This window comes from Colossoma macropomum, unplaced genomic scaffold (genome assembly GCF_904425465.1).
Source record: "Colossoma macropomum unplaced genomic scaffold, Colossoma_macropomum, whole genome shotgun sequence".
NCBI classification, from domain to species: Eukaryota; Metazoa; Chordata; class Actinopteri; order Characiformes; family Serrasalmidae; genus Colossoma; species Colossoma macropomum.
The window spans coordinates 13,899,808-13,912,430 of NW_023494807.1; the positions used below are offsets into that span (position 1 = coordinate 13,899,808).

The 12,623-nt window shown below is 36.6% G+C and overlaps 1 protein-coding gene across 5 annotated transcripts in view; it reads right to left on the reverse strand.

The window, feature by feature from the left end:
* znf407 (zinc finger protein 407) overlaps positions 1-12,623 on the reverse strand; it is a 94,202-nt gene that overhangs the window by 39,880 nt on the left and 41,699 nt on the right. The gene's annotated exons all lie outside the window — the stretch shown is intronic.

The window sequence follows — 12,623 nt, forward strand, 5'->3', positions numbered from 1 at the left end:
GAAGTGGTTTCTGAATCTATGTTACATATTATTATCTATAAAATGGACAAAAGTATAAACACATTTCAGAGCATGCAATGTACTTTTCATCGACAAACATGCCACTAACCATAAACAACAGAATTTTAGCATTTCCTTAGCCCTAAACACTATATATTAATATATACTATATCTAAGCCAAGATCAGGATTAGATGTTAGTGTTTCGCTAAACTTAAACTTCAGAAGTTAGCATTTCGCAAACCATAAACTCAAGATATTAGCTTTTCAGTGACCCTTATTCACTTGCACATATTTGCTTCTCATAAAGGCACTGAGGTGAAAGGAACAAAGCCACAAGAGAAGGCCGTTCTTTACTGCTGAACTGAACAAAAAAGTGGGGGGGGGGCATATGCTTATGGTAAACCTTAGTCATTAGACATTTAGACATTTCTCCAACCATCAAAAACAGATTTATTTTTCTTCATCATCATTATTATTATTATTATTATTATTAATATTAATATTAATAATAATAATAAAATGTATGCTTTATAATTTTGTATATGTTCACAGATGCAGTGTTAAGAGAAAAAAAACAAAAAGTAACAGCAAACTGTTGGGACACTTCACTCTGAAAGAATAACTTGTTGTTCAAGACAAAAATGATGAAAATAGCAAACATCTGCAGTAAAAAAAAGCACTCTCTCTCTCTCACACACACACACACACACAGTTCCACTGTGTGACCAAATAGTAGCCACGCAGCTCAAATAAAAAATAAGAAACACATAAAAGCAATAAATGAAAGCAATTTGCACAGCAGCCTGCAAAATTTCAATGCATCTAATTTAACAATGATCAAACTTTAATAGACTATAACGATTTTTACGCACAACAAATTTCAATTAACATTTAATTTCGACTACAGTATTAACACAGTCGCTCACTTTAGAAATGCCCTGCTGCGCAACACTGCAAAAAATAAATACACAATACCACACTAAGAGCATCACACAATTCACTAAAGCTATAATCCTCTAATGTTCCTAACCATGATCCCACACACCTAACACTTGGTATACAGTATTGGTATATTTGAGTTATTTTTGAAATGCTTCTTAGGAGGGGGTGGGTTAACTCATTTGATTGACAAGCAGGTAACCACAAGACAATGAATTGACATTTCATTAAACATTTCAAAATTGACATTTATATTAATAAACATAAAACTTCTTTTTATTTTGTGGTCATCTTTGCGCAGAGCATCGTCAAATCCCGGTTGTTTAAAAAACTTGCCAAAATTAGCTCCTTGATAATGTTTGGTCAGCTGTGGATGACATGTCACTCTTTTGTGGGCACTGGCACAGAAGTTGAAGAATCTTCAACTTAAACATGTGCTTGTACAGACTACATGAGGCCAGTCCGTGTTGCTCCACAGACAGCAACGAAGTCAAATGAGTCATAACTAGCTAAGCAATGAACTGTCCTTTTAGAAGACATGACCACTGTTATTCAGAACTCTGTGATGCCTTTGTAAACATCAGTAGTTGTGTTGTGAATTGCAGCCAACAGTTTCCACAGTCATCTCATTTCAGAGGGATTTCTTGCCGGCAAAAACTTTGAACTGCTCATTGTTATGGAATCACCCATCAAATCTCTGCAGGCTCAATACAAATCCCGACTTAAATGTCTCAAAAATCTTAAGAACAGATTCCGCTGAACAAACATGTGAACTGTGAACATCTCAGAGTTAAATGAAAGTGGCCCAGTGACCTTCATATCAGAGATGCTGATGGAGTTATGGGACCAAACATGTTCGACAAACCCCTGGAGCATTACATAATGCACCAATCCTTCAGCCTATGCAAAAAAGCCTATGCGAGGGAAACCACTGAGACCATTCATGTTTCCATTGGTTTCAAGAAAAGGAACAAGCTCTCTGCTGGGCAAGACAACACAAGCTGACCTACAAAGGATCTATGCTGAGAATCTACCCGGATTTAAGCACTACATTGGTTACAAGAAGTGTGCTGCATTTAGAAGTAAAGCAAATGTCATATGAGAAAAAAGTTTGATTCCGACTGTTGTACCCTTCTCTTCTTAAGGTTTTGTTTAGAAGAGAAACTCTCATTTTTCAGACACCATAAGAGGCTAAAGTATTCTATCACCAAAATGTGGTCAACCAGGAATGAAGTCGTCATGCCACTGGCTGATTTTGCTAACCAGGGGGTTGTGAGTTTTGGTTTACCATATGCTCGAGTAGCTTCCAAACGGACTATCTCTGCTAACTATAGGGGCCTGGCTTTCTCCACTAGAGCAAGAGGCACTGCAATACTTATTCACAAACATATTCAGTTCTCTTCAAATAAAGTAACCACTGACCCCCAAGGAAGGTTTATTATTGTATCTGGCACCCTTTTCCAAACTCTTGTTGTCCTTGTGAATGTTTATGCACCTAACCGTGATGATGCAAGTTTTATCACTAAGATTATTTCATCACCACTCAATTTACAAACACATCACCTCATTTTGGGGGCAATTTGAACTGTGTGATGGACCCAGTCTTCAAATGGTTGGCTGGTTTGTCGCATAGGAATCATCATTTGTGCTGGCAGCATTTTGAAAAATGAAAAATATTTTATTATCTGTCACCCCATCGTCTAAATCACACCATACTGGTCTCATTCGTTTGTGCTGTGTTGTGCTGGTTTGTGCTGCTAAAATTAACATTTGTGCTATTTTAAATCTTAAGTTGTTAAGCAATAAGTTTTGACGTGTGACGTCACTCAGCCCCCCATCAGCATCCAAATTGTGCCAAAGCAATCTCATTCATTTGTGCCATTCAAAGAAATATTTGCGCTGTTTCAATCTGTACGTTATAAAGCAATAATTTCAACAAGTGACATCACTCAGCCTCCCAATTTGCTAAAACAGTTCTCAGCTACGGCAAAACTGTCTCATTCATTTGTGCTGCATTTTTGCTGGTTTATGCCTTTAAAAGAAGTGTTTGTGCCATTTTAATTATCAAGTTACAGGCTAAAGAATTCGTTAAAATAAATGTAATCACTCAGCCACCCATCAACATCCAAATCGCACCAAAGTGGTTGCATTTATTTTTGTTGGTTTGTGCCGTTACAAGGAATATTTGTGCTTTTTTAAATCTTAAGTAATTGGATAAACAGTTTTTGCCACAAGAGGTGACATAATTTACCACAAATTGACACTGGTTGATGCTAAAATTAAAATTACTTAAAATTGAAATTACTTTGTTTGCTCTGTTTACACCAGAATTATCTGGCTATTTAAGCTTTAATTATTCAGCTTCATAATTGCACTCAGTAGAAGTCAGGAGCTGAGTAAAAGTGACAATAAAAAAAGACTACTTCGCTTTTTAAAAACATTTTCAAGGAATCAAGGTTTTCATGAGATTGCACATAGTTTAATGAATAAAACATTAATGCTGGACTTTCACTGTATCATGTGTGCTCATGAGAATTTGTGGCTTATTAAAATGTTCACCAAAAACAAAAAAATTACTAGAACCACCAAGAACACAACAGATTTTAACAGCAACCAATGTGGGCTTTATCCCACTCTAGAATTTTTGTGGATATTCCCTTTTGGTTCCACGCCAACCTAACTACGAACTGTTCAGTCTCAAAGGATTTCTAAAAAAAATTACAAAATAAATATTACACTTCAATTTAATTTTTCATAACCATACAAAATTTCAAAGCTGTGCTCCAAGTAATTTTTAAGTTATGACTCTTTGATGTTTTCTCAACTTAATGACTGAACTGAGCTAGAATGTTACATATTAAAAAAAAGAAATATTAAAAATAATCATATTAAAAAAAGAGGTAACACTTTACATTAAGGGTCGCTAATCAATCATTAAATATATAATAATCAATTATTAGTTTCCCATTATTTAGTTATTAGTTAACTCTTCATTAAGCATTAGCTATTACTTAGTAATTGATTAAGCACTTATCAATTAGTAATTAAGTACACTGTTAGTTGATAAGTTAGTTTGTCGTTAGTTTGTGGCTTACTTACTCATTATCTGTGTGCTAATTGCTGCTTATTACATTGTTAATTAACTAATAAGTATTTTTCTTCATATAAAGAAGTACCGTGATAACTTGCTAGCACTTATGTGTTAATTCCGCTAATTATCTGTTAATTAACTTTCCATCACCTCCATATATTCAGTTGCTTCACTTTTCTCACTTTGGTTCTTGTTCATTAAAGATGCTTATGGTCACATCTGACCGTAAGATGAGCGCACACAAATTCATGGCCGGTTTTGTTATTCATCACGTTCATCTTGGCATATCTGTACTCATATCTGGTAGGAGTGCATGTAAATTTGGGCATAAATGCTGGATATGTGGCTAATTAACCAAAACTATTATCATAATCTGTAATTGCAAAAATAAGAACAACAATAGAAAATTTCAATAATACTAATTTGTGTGCATGACAGTCCAGTACAAAAGTGGATGTACTTACTTTACATGCACATTGATATAAACAAGTGCGGCAATTATTTCATGTTCCATTTAAAGACACATTACACTGTGCTTTTGTTTCATACTGCTGACTCACAAACACAGCTTTGGTCATACACTGCAATAATACAGCGTTTATTTTAGGGAATTAATTACACTAAACAATCACTCTACTACGTTAACAACACTGAGTATTTTGTTTTATTTCACATTTTATTTTTTCCAGTTGTTTTCATTTTAATACTATTAAGTTTGGTCAGCAGGGAAGGAGTGCACTCACTGCTGGACATCAGACTCCACCCACGAGCACGGCCATTAGATTTCATGCCAAACACTGCCGTTTTATTGGCTGGCTACTGAAATATCTGCATGAATTAGGGTGTGCTTCATGTAAATGATATGTAAATGAGGCGCTGGTAGGCTGGTTTCATGTACTGAAGCTGATTTATTTATGCTCAAATCTCCACTTGTTTCCACATCGTACAAACTTATTATGAATCAGACACAGAGCAGTTCATACCTTATAAAAGGCAAAAAAAGGTGTTCTTTTTTTTACATAACTTTGATGATTAATGGCCATTAGATCTTTACATTTTGACCATTAATTACTTCTTAAATTCCTCTTACTTAACCATTAATTACTGCTTTTGTGTCCCTCCAAGTAAAGTGACAACACAAAGTCAGTAATTAATGGTTAAGTAAGAGGAATTTAAGAAGTAATTAATGGTCAAAATGTAAAGATCTAATGGCCATTTTGTCATGATAGTGCATGAAAACTAATATATGTCTGTTGTAGCTCAGTATTTGAGCATTATAGTTCACTGCTAACTATTAATCCGGACGTAATCGCGAGTCTTTGCGAAAAGGGCCCATGGCCATTAGATCTTTACATTTTGACCATTAATTACTTCTTAAATTCCACTTAATCAACCATTAATTACTGCTTTTGTGTCCCTCCAAGTAAAGTGACAACACAAAAGCAGTAATTAATGATTAAGTAAGAGGAATTTAAGAAGCAATGAATGGTTGAATAAGTGGAATTTAAGAAGTAATTAATGGTCAAAATGTAAAGATCTAATGGCCATGGGCCCTTTTCACAAAGAGTCACGATTACGTCCGGATTAAGCATTAGCAGTGAACTGTAATGCTCAAATACTGAGCTACAACAGACATATGTTAGTTTTCGTGCACTATCGTGACAAAAGGAAGTGAATGGAAGCACTGATTTAACTGTAAACACAGCTAAAATGCTGTGTGTGGTGGAGCCCTGCTCACTGCTGCTGAAGCTGCTCACATCAAGCAGTATCTCTGTAGTTGTACAACATGCCAGCAATTTCTGTAATATTTTTGTTTTCAAAAGAAATTGAAGTTCTTCTGTGTAGTATGAATTTGGTAGACGTTGTTTAGCTGTAGCTAGCTAGCAACGCTAGAAGCCATTTCTAACTGTAGCTGTGTTCCCAAAATAAGGAAGCTAGTTAGCTTTCATTTGCTGCCACCAGCCGGCTAACGTGGAGCAGGTTCTGTGACACATTTAGCTACAGGATGCAGAGACTTCTGACATAAACACAAACAAAAACTTTTACATGTAAAGTCTATTTGACAGACCTCGTTTAAACTGTATTAGCTTACGGTAGGCTAGCAGGCTACAGTCGCTAATTAGCTAGCCTGCCATTAGCAGTTTGAGCACGAGCTTCGTATGAGTAGCACACTTTAAAGCTAAGTTAGCTCTAACGCTAGCTATGTTAGCGATCTGCCAAACAGCATTATTCTTATAATTTCATGGCAAATTTTGAAGCAGCACTTCAGAAAACATCCACCTTTCACTGCTCAGTCAAAAACGCGACTCCCAGCTGGAAAAAACATCTGAAAAAGCTGCTTCATGTTAGCCGGGCTAGTTTGGTTAGCAGTAGCTTCTAGCCAGTATAGCTAGCTTAATATAAACAGAGTCTATAACATTCATGCTACATATAAAAGTTCTTCTTTCTTTTGAAAACAGAATATTACCGAAATCGCTGGCGTGTTGTACAGACACAGAGGCTGCTTGATGTGAAGCAGCTGCAGCAGAACTGCAGTAAAAACAACATACAGCATTTTAGCTCTGTTTGCAGTTAAATCAGAGCTTCCGTTCACTTCTTACTCTCACTGTCACAACCGTGCATGAAAACTAAAATACAGCTGTTGTAGCTCAGTGTTTCAGCGTTAACTATAGTTCACTACTAAACATTTTGACATCGCGTCTGCAGTAGCTATATGGAGAGGAAGTGAGTTTTACCCTGCTAATGCTTAAACCGGAAGTAATCACGAATCTTGTGAAAAGGGCCCATTAATCATCAAAGTTACGTAAAAAAAGAACACCTTTTTCTTGCCTTTTATACGGTATGAACTGCTCTGCGTCTGATTGATAACAATTTTGTACTACGTGGAAGCAAGTGGAGATTTGAGCATAAATGATAAATCAGCTTCAGTGCATGAAACCAGCCTACCAGCGCCTCATTTACATATCATTTACATGAAGCACACCCTAATTCATGCAGATGTTTAAAACGGCAGTGTTTGGCATGAAAGCTAATGGCCGTGCTCGTGGGTGGAGTTTGATGTCCAGCAGTGAGTGCACTCCTCCCCTACTGACCAAACTTAATAGTATTAAAATGAAAACAACTGGAAAAAATAAAATGTGAAATAAAACAAAATACTCAGTGTTGTTAACGTAGTAGAGTGACTGTTTAGTGTAATTAATTCCCTAAAATAAACGCTGTATTATTGCAGTGTATGACCAAAGCTGTGTTTGAGTCAGTAGTGTGAAACAAAAGCACAGTGTAATGTGTCTTTAATTGGAACATGAAATAATTGCCGCACTTGTTTATATCAATGTGCATGTAAAGTAAGTACATCCACTTTTGTACTGGACTGTCATGCACACAAATTAGTATTATTGAAATTTTCTATTGTTGTTCTTATTTTTGCAATTACAGATTATGTTGATAATAGTTTTGGTTAATTAGCCACATATCCAGCATTTATGCCCAAATTTACATGCACTCCTACCAGATATGAGTACAGATATGCCAAGATGAACGTGATGAATAACAAAACCGGCCATGAATTTGTGTGCGCTCATCTTACGGTCAGATGTGACCATAAGCATCTTTAATGAACAAGAACCAAAGTGAGAAAAGTGAAGCAACTGAATATATGGAGGTGATGGAAAGTTAATTAACAGATAATTAGCGGGATTAACACATAAGTGCTAGCAAGTTATCACGGTACTTCTTTATATGAAGAAAAATACTTATTAGTTAATTAACAATGTAATAAGCAGCAATTAGCACACAGATAATGAGTAAGTAAGCCACAAACTAACGACAAACTAACTTATCAACTAACAGTGTACTTAATTACTAATTGATAAGTGCTTAATCAATTACTAAGTAATAGCTAATGCTTAATGAAGAGTTAACTAATAACTAAATAATGGGAAACTAATAATTGATTATTATATATTTAATGATTGATTAGCGACTCTTAATGTAAAGTGTTACCAAAAAAGAATAACATTTTACTTTTAATAAAATAGAGCCTCTGGAGCCTTATGAGGCTCATTTTGGAAATCCAGTGTTTGTCCATTGAAAGTTTTATTTGATTTTTATTGTGAGTCAATAATGTAATCTTAATGGTAAATATATTAAACCACGAAGAAGTCATAGCACATCTGCAAGTTATGTTAATATCAGACATAATTGATCTCATTCTTGAAAAATGTTTGGAGGAAGTGGAATTAGTCATTTCCCAGGAAATATAGGGCCAGTAAGGCTTTTATTCATTTATGAATGAACTAATGAATTGCATATATCCAATCCTGTGTTCAAAACAAACTTATAATTTTACATACATTCGGCTGTTTTCAGGGTACAAGCAGAATTTTTTTTTAAGAGTGAATGTTTTCCTAGAAATTTAGACATCATGAAAAGCCATCATGTGACTCACATCATATTGTTGAACACTGACTAAATATTGTACATACAGTGCTGCTGGATCCTTATTAAACTCATAAAAATAGATAAAGAGAACCATATTAAACAATTAACACAAAAACATACATAGGTTTTCACTCATTTCACTCACACCACCTTCTGTTAAGGTCCAGTTCACAGATGCATACCCTACTATTCTCCTTTAGAATTCTTGATACAATCCAGAATCCAAAGCTGTCCTGGCCAAAACCAGCAAAACAGCCCCACATCATGATACTACCTCCACAGTTGTGGTGAGGATCTTATGCTGGAATGCAGTGTTTGGTTTTGCCAAACATAACATCTCTTATTTAAGCCATAAAGATCCATTTTGCTTTTTCCATCTACATAACATTATTTCAATAGACTTCTGGCTCATTGTGTGGTCTTTACAGAAACTTAAACAAGCAGCAAAATTCCTCCCAGATAGTAGTGGATTTCTCCATGCTACAATTCAATACATGCTACTCTAGTTCAGTTTGCCAGATTTTGGACCCATGAACACTGACATTAGCCCGTGTAAGAGAGGAGTGCAGATCCTTAGATGTGACCCTGGGGTAACTTTAGTCGTGGAGTCATTTTTGTTGCATGACCACTTCAGGCAAGGGTAACGGTGGTGTTGATTTTCCTCCAATTGGACACTATCTACATGACAGTGGATCAATGAAGTCCAAAAAAATTATCAGACATAGTTTTGGAACCTGTTCCAGCCTAATAAGACTTGGTGTGCACTAACAAATGTGTGTGGTAAAGACCAGACTTTGATGGTATTTTCAAATAGTGTAGCCATGCTCATATATCATTGTCATTCAATTGACTGAACGTCACAAAATGAAATTCACAAAATTATAAAGGGTTCACAAACTTTCAAGCAGCACTGTACATGTCCACAGTGTTTCTCTCTCTCCCTTTTTTCGTATATTATTATCTCTTTATAACTGTGTTTCCTGTTAAATATAAAGGTAGTTTTGGAAAGGGTGGGTAGGTGGAGAGAGGGTCTGTGATTTTGTTATGGGTAGCAAGTGCTGTGAAAAAGTATTGCCTATTCCCAATTTCTTCTTTCTTCAATTTTTGCACATTTGAATGTTTGAGATCACCAAACTACTTTCAATATTAGACAGATGACTCAAACAGAAAATTATGTTTTTAAATAATTATTTCATTTATTTAAGAAAAAAATGCTGTTCAGCCCTAGCTGGCCCTATGTAATAAAAAGTAATTGCCCCTAATAAATTAACCAGTTAAACAAATTCAGTTGACTTTTGGATTCAATTTCACTAGCCCCACACCAGGCAACATTACTGCCAGATCTGTTGAATCTAAACATTATTATTAAGTCATTAAAATCTACCAGTTTGGAAAATGTTACAAAGCCATTGCTAAGACTCTGAGACTCCAGTGAACCACAATGAGAACCATTATCCAAAAATGGAAAAAACCTGGAACAGCGGTGAAACTTCCTAGGAGTGGCCAGCCTACCAAAACTTCACCAAAACTGCATTGACTACTCTTCCCGGAAGTCAGAAAAGAACGCACATGTACATATAAAAAACTGTAGGCCTCACTTGCCTCAGTTAAGGTCAATGAACACAATTCCACAGTGAGAAAGACACTGGGCAAAAATGGCATGCACTGGAGAGTTGCAAGGTGCAAACCACTGCTGACCAAAAACAACATTAAGGTTGTCTAGCATGTGCCAATAAATATCTACATGACCCCCCAGACTTTTGAGATAGTTTTCTGTGGACTGATGAGTTAAAGATGGAGCTTTTTGAAAGACGAGTCCCGTTATGTCTGGTGTAAAGCTAACTCCACGTTTTACTATAAGAACATCATACCAACATTCGAGTATGGTGGTGGTAACATGATGATCTGAGGCTGCTTTGCTTCTGCAGGAGTTGGAAGAATTGTCATAATTGATGGAACTATGAATTCTGCTATCGGAAAATCCTGAAGGAGAATGTCCGCTCATCATTTTCAAATTCCAAATGGAAACAAAAAAGTGGCCAGGTCAAAGTCCTGACTTGAATCCCATTGAGGGGCTGTGGCAAGACATTAAACTGGCAGTTCATGCTGGCACAACTAGTTGTTGATGATGGAACGTTTAAATGTGACGAATTAGCAAAAATAGAGGAAATCAGGTGAGGGTCAAGTACTTTATTACAGCATGGATTTTTATTTTTTTTTTACAGTATGTAAAATACCTGTCCATTTAATTAAAAAAAGTATTTTAGAAAGAAGACATTTTTTCATACACACACACACACACACACACACACACACACACACACACAATTCCCATGATACCTTGCAGTTAAAGGTGGTCCTCAGTGAAGTTGGGCGCTAGTTATTTCTGAAGTTGGGGGGTGTATGGGATATGCTGTCAGAGTCTAGAGTTTCATCATCCTACTGTTCCCTTCCAGAACACACATATACACACACACACACACACACACACACACACACACACACACACATATTTCAAACCCTCCTTCCCTCTCTCCTTCAGTAGAAGATCTCCCTATTGTTCTAAAAATATTCTGTGTATGCAGGCCGTAAGGATGAGAACTTATCTCTGACGGTCCTCCAACATAATTCAGCTCTCTCTGCCTGACACCTGGAGTAAGCTTCATCACCAGCAGATCTCTCTACACTTCATCAATATACCAAAACACTAACACTACAAACTCTACCAATACCACCCACCTATACACAGCACATTAATACACAACACACTATTATCACACTATACTAATAATTAGTGTGATAACCACATCCCTTACATTAGTATCATCAAACAACAATAAAAAAGAGCCACCTTCCCACCAGCACACTGACCATGTGTTCAGCACGCAGAGAAAAAAGGAGCAGCGAAAACTGACTGAGAGGCTGCTCCTAATGCTATCGTACAGACTGAGGATGTTGTTTATCAACATGTGCAGCACATTTCTTCAATAACCTGTTTAAGCATGGCAAGTAATGTGATAAAACCATAGAGAAGACCTTTTAAACAGGAGAAAATAAACACTTGCTCTTGGTATGGTTTGGTATTTCCTCTTCAGTTTTTAATAAATTGTGCATTTACATCCTACAAATTGCTTCTTGTTAAAATAATAAAATGGCAAATGAATACCGTGTTAGCCTAGTTACTGCAGCCTACTACTGTTATTATGCTATTCACCTTTGTCATTTTACTTTTAAATAATTCTTTAAATTAATATAACCACATATTTTGCGAGAAGATACATTCCATTCAAGCAAATGGAATAGTCTGCATTGCACTGGCTCTGTACCTGTGCTCTGCAAAATTGAATCTGATCTAATCTAATTTGAGGCTGCATAAATGGATTTATCTGTTTAGCAAGCATGGGTACTTAAAAAAATCAGTTTGCTTACATGGCATCCTAATAAATACATTCAGATTATCAATCACTAACAACAATTAGACCATGCTGCTAACAGTACAGTGGAGCTGACTGCAGTGCTAGTGCTAGCTTAGCCAACAGCCTAACAGGCCCAACACCCCACAGAACAGGTCAGATTTCAAGAAGCTGAGGGACTGGTGTTGGAGTGTCAGTTAGCAGGAACCTGGTGTATGGAGCTGTTAGCTTTAATAGTGCTGCATATGGTGCTAGTACTAGCTTAGCTAGCAGACTGATAGCTCCACATAACACAGCAAAAGTTTGATTCCAGCTAATTAATGCACCAGTGACACCAAATCAGAGAATAATGACACATCTCAGACAGCAAATTGAGTGACTGGTGTTGGAATGACAGTACATCAGAATCATGAAAATGTTAGCCTACTAGCCATCGCTGAGCCGCTGTGTGCACATCATCATTTTCTAGCACTGATTTAGCATTACAACCAACCACAAACAGTCTCACAGCTTTGTACACTGTTTGGGGTGATTTTCGGCCATTCCCCCTGGCAGATTTGCTCCAGGCAGTTCAGATTGTTTGGAGGACGTTTGCCAAACCCCACCACCTCACCGCCCTCGCCCTGCCTGCCAAACCACACTACCTCACCGCCCTGCCAAACCCCACCAAACATCATGTTCATGTCATCCTTTCTGGTTAATGCTGAGTTTAGATCTCTCTCTTTCTCCTACTGCAGA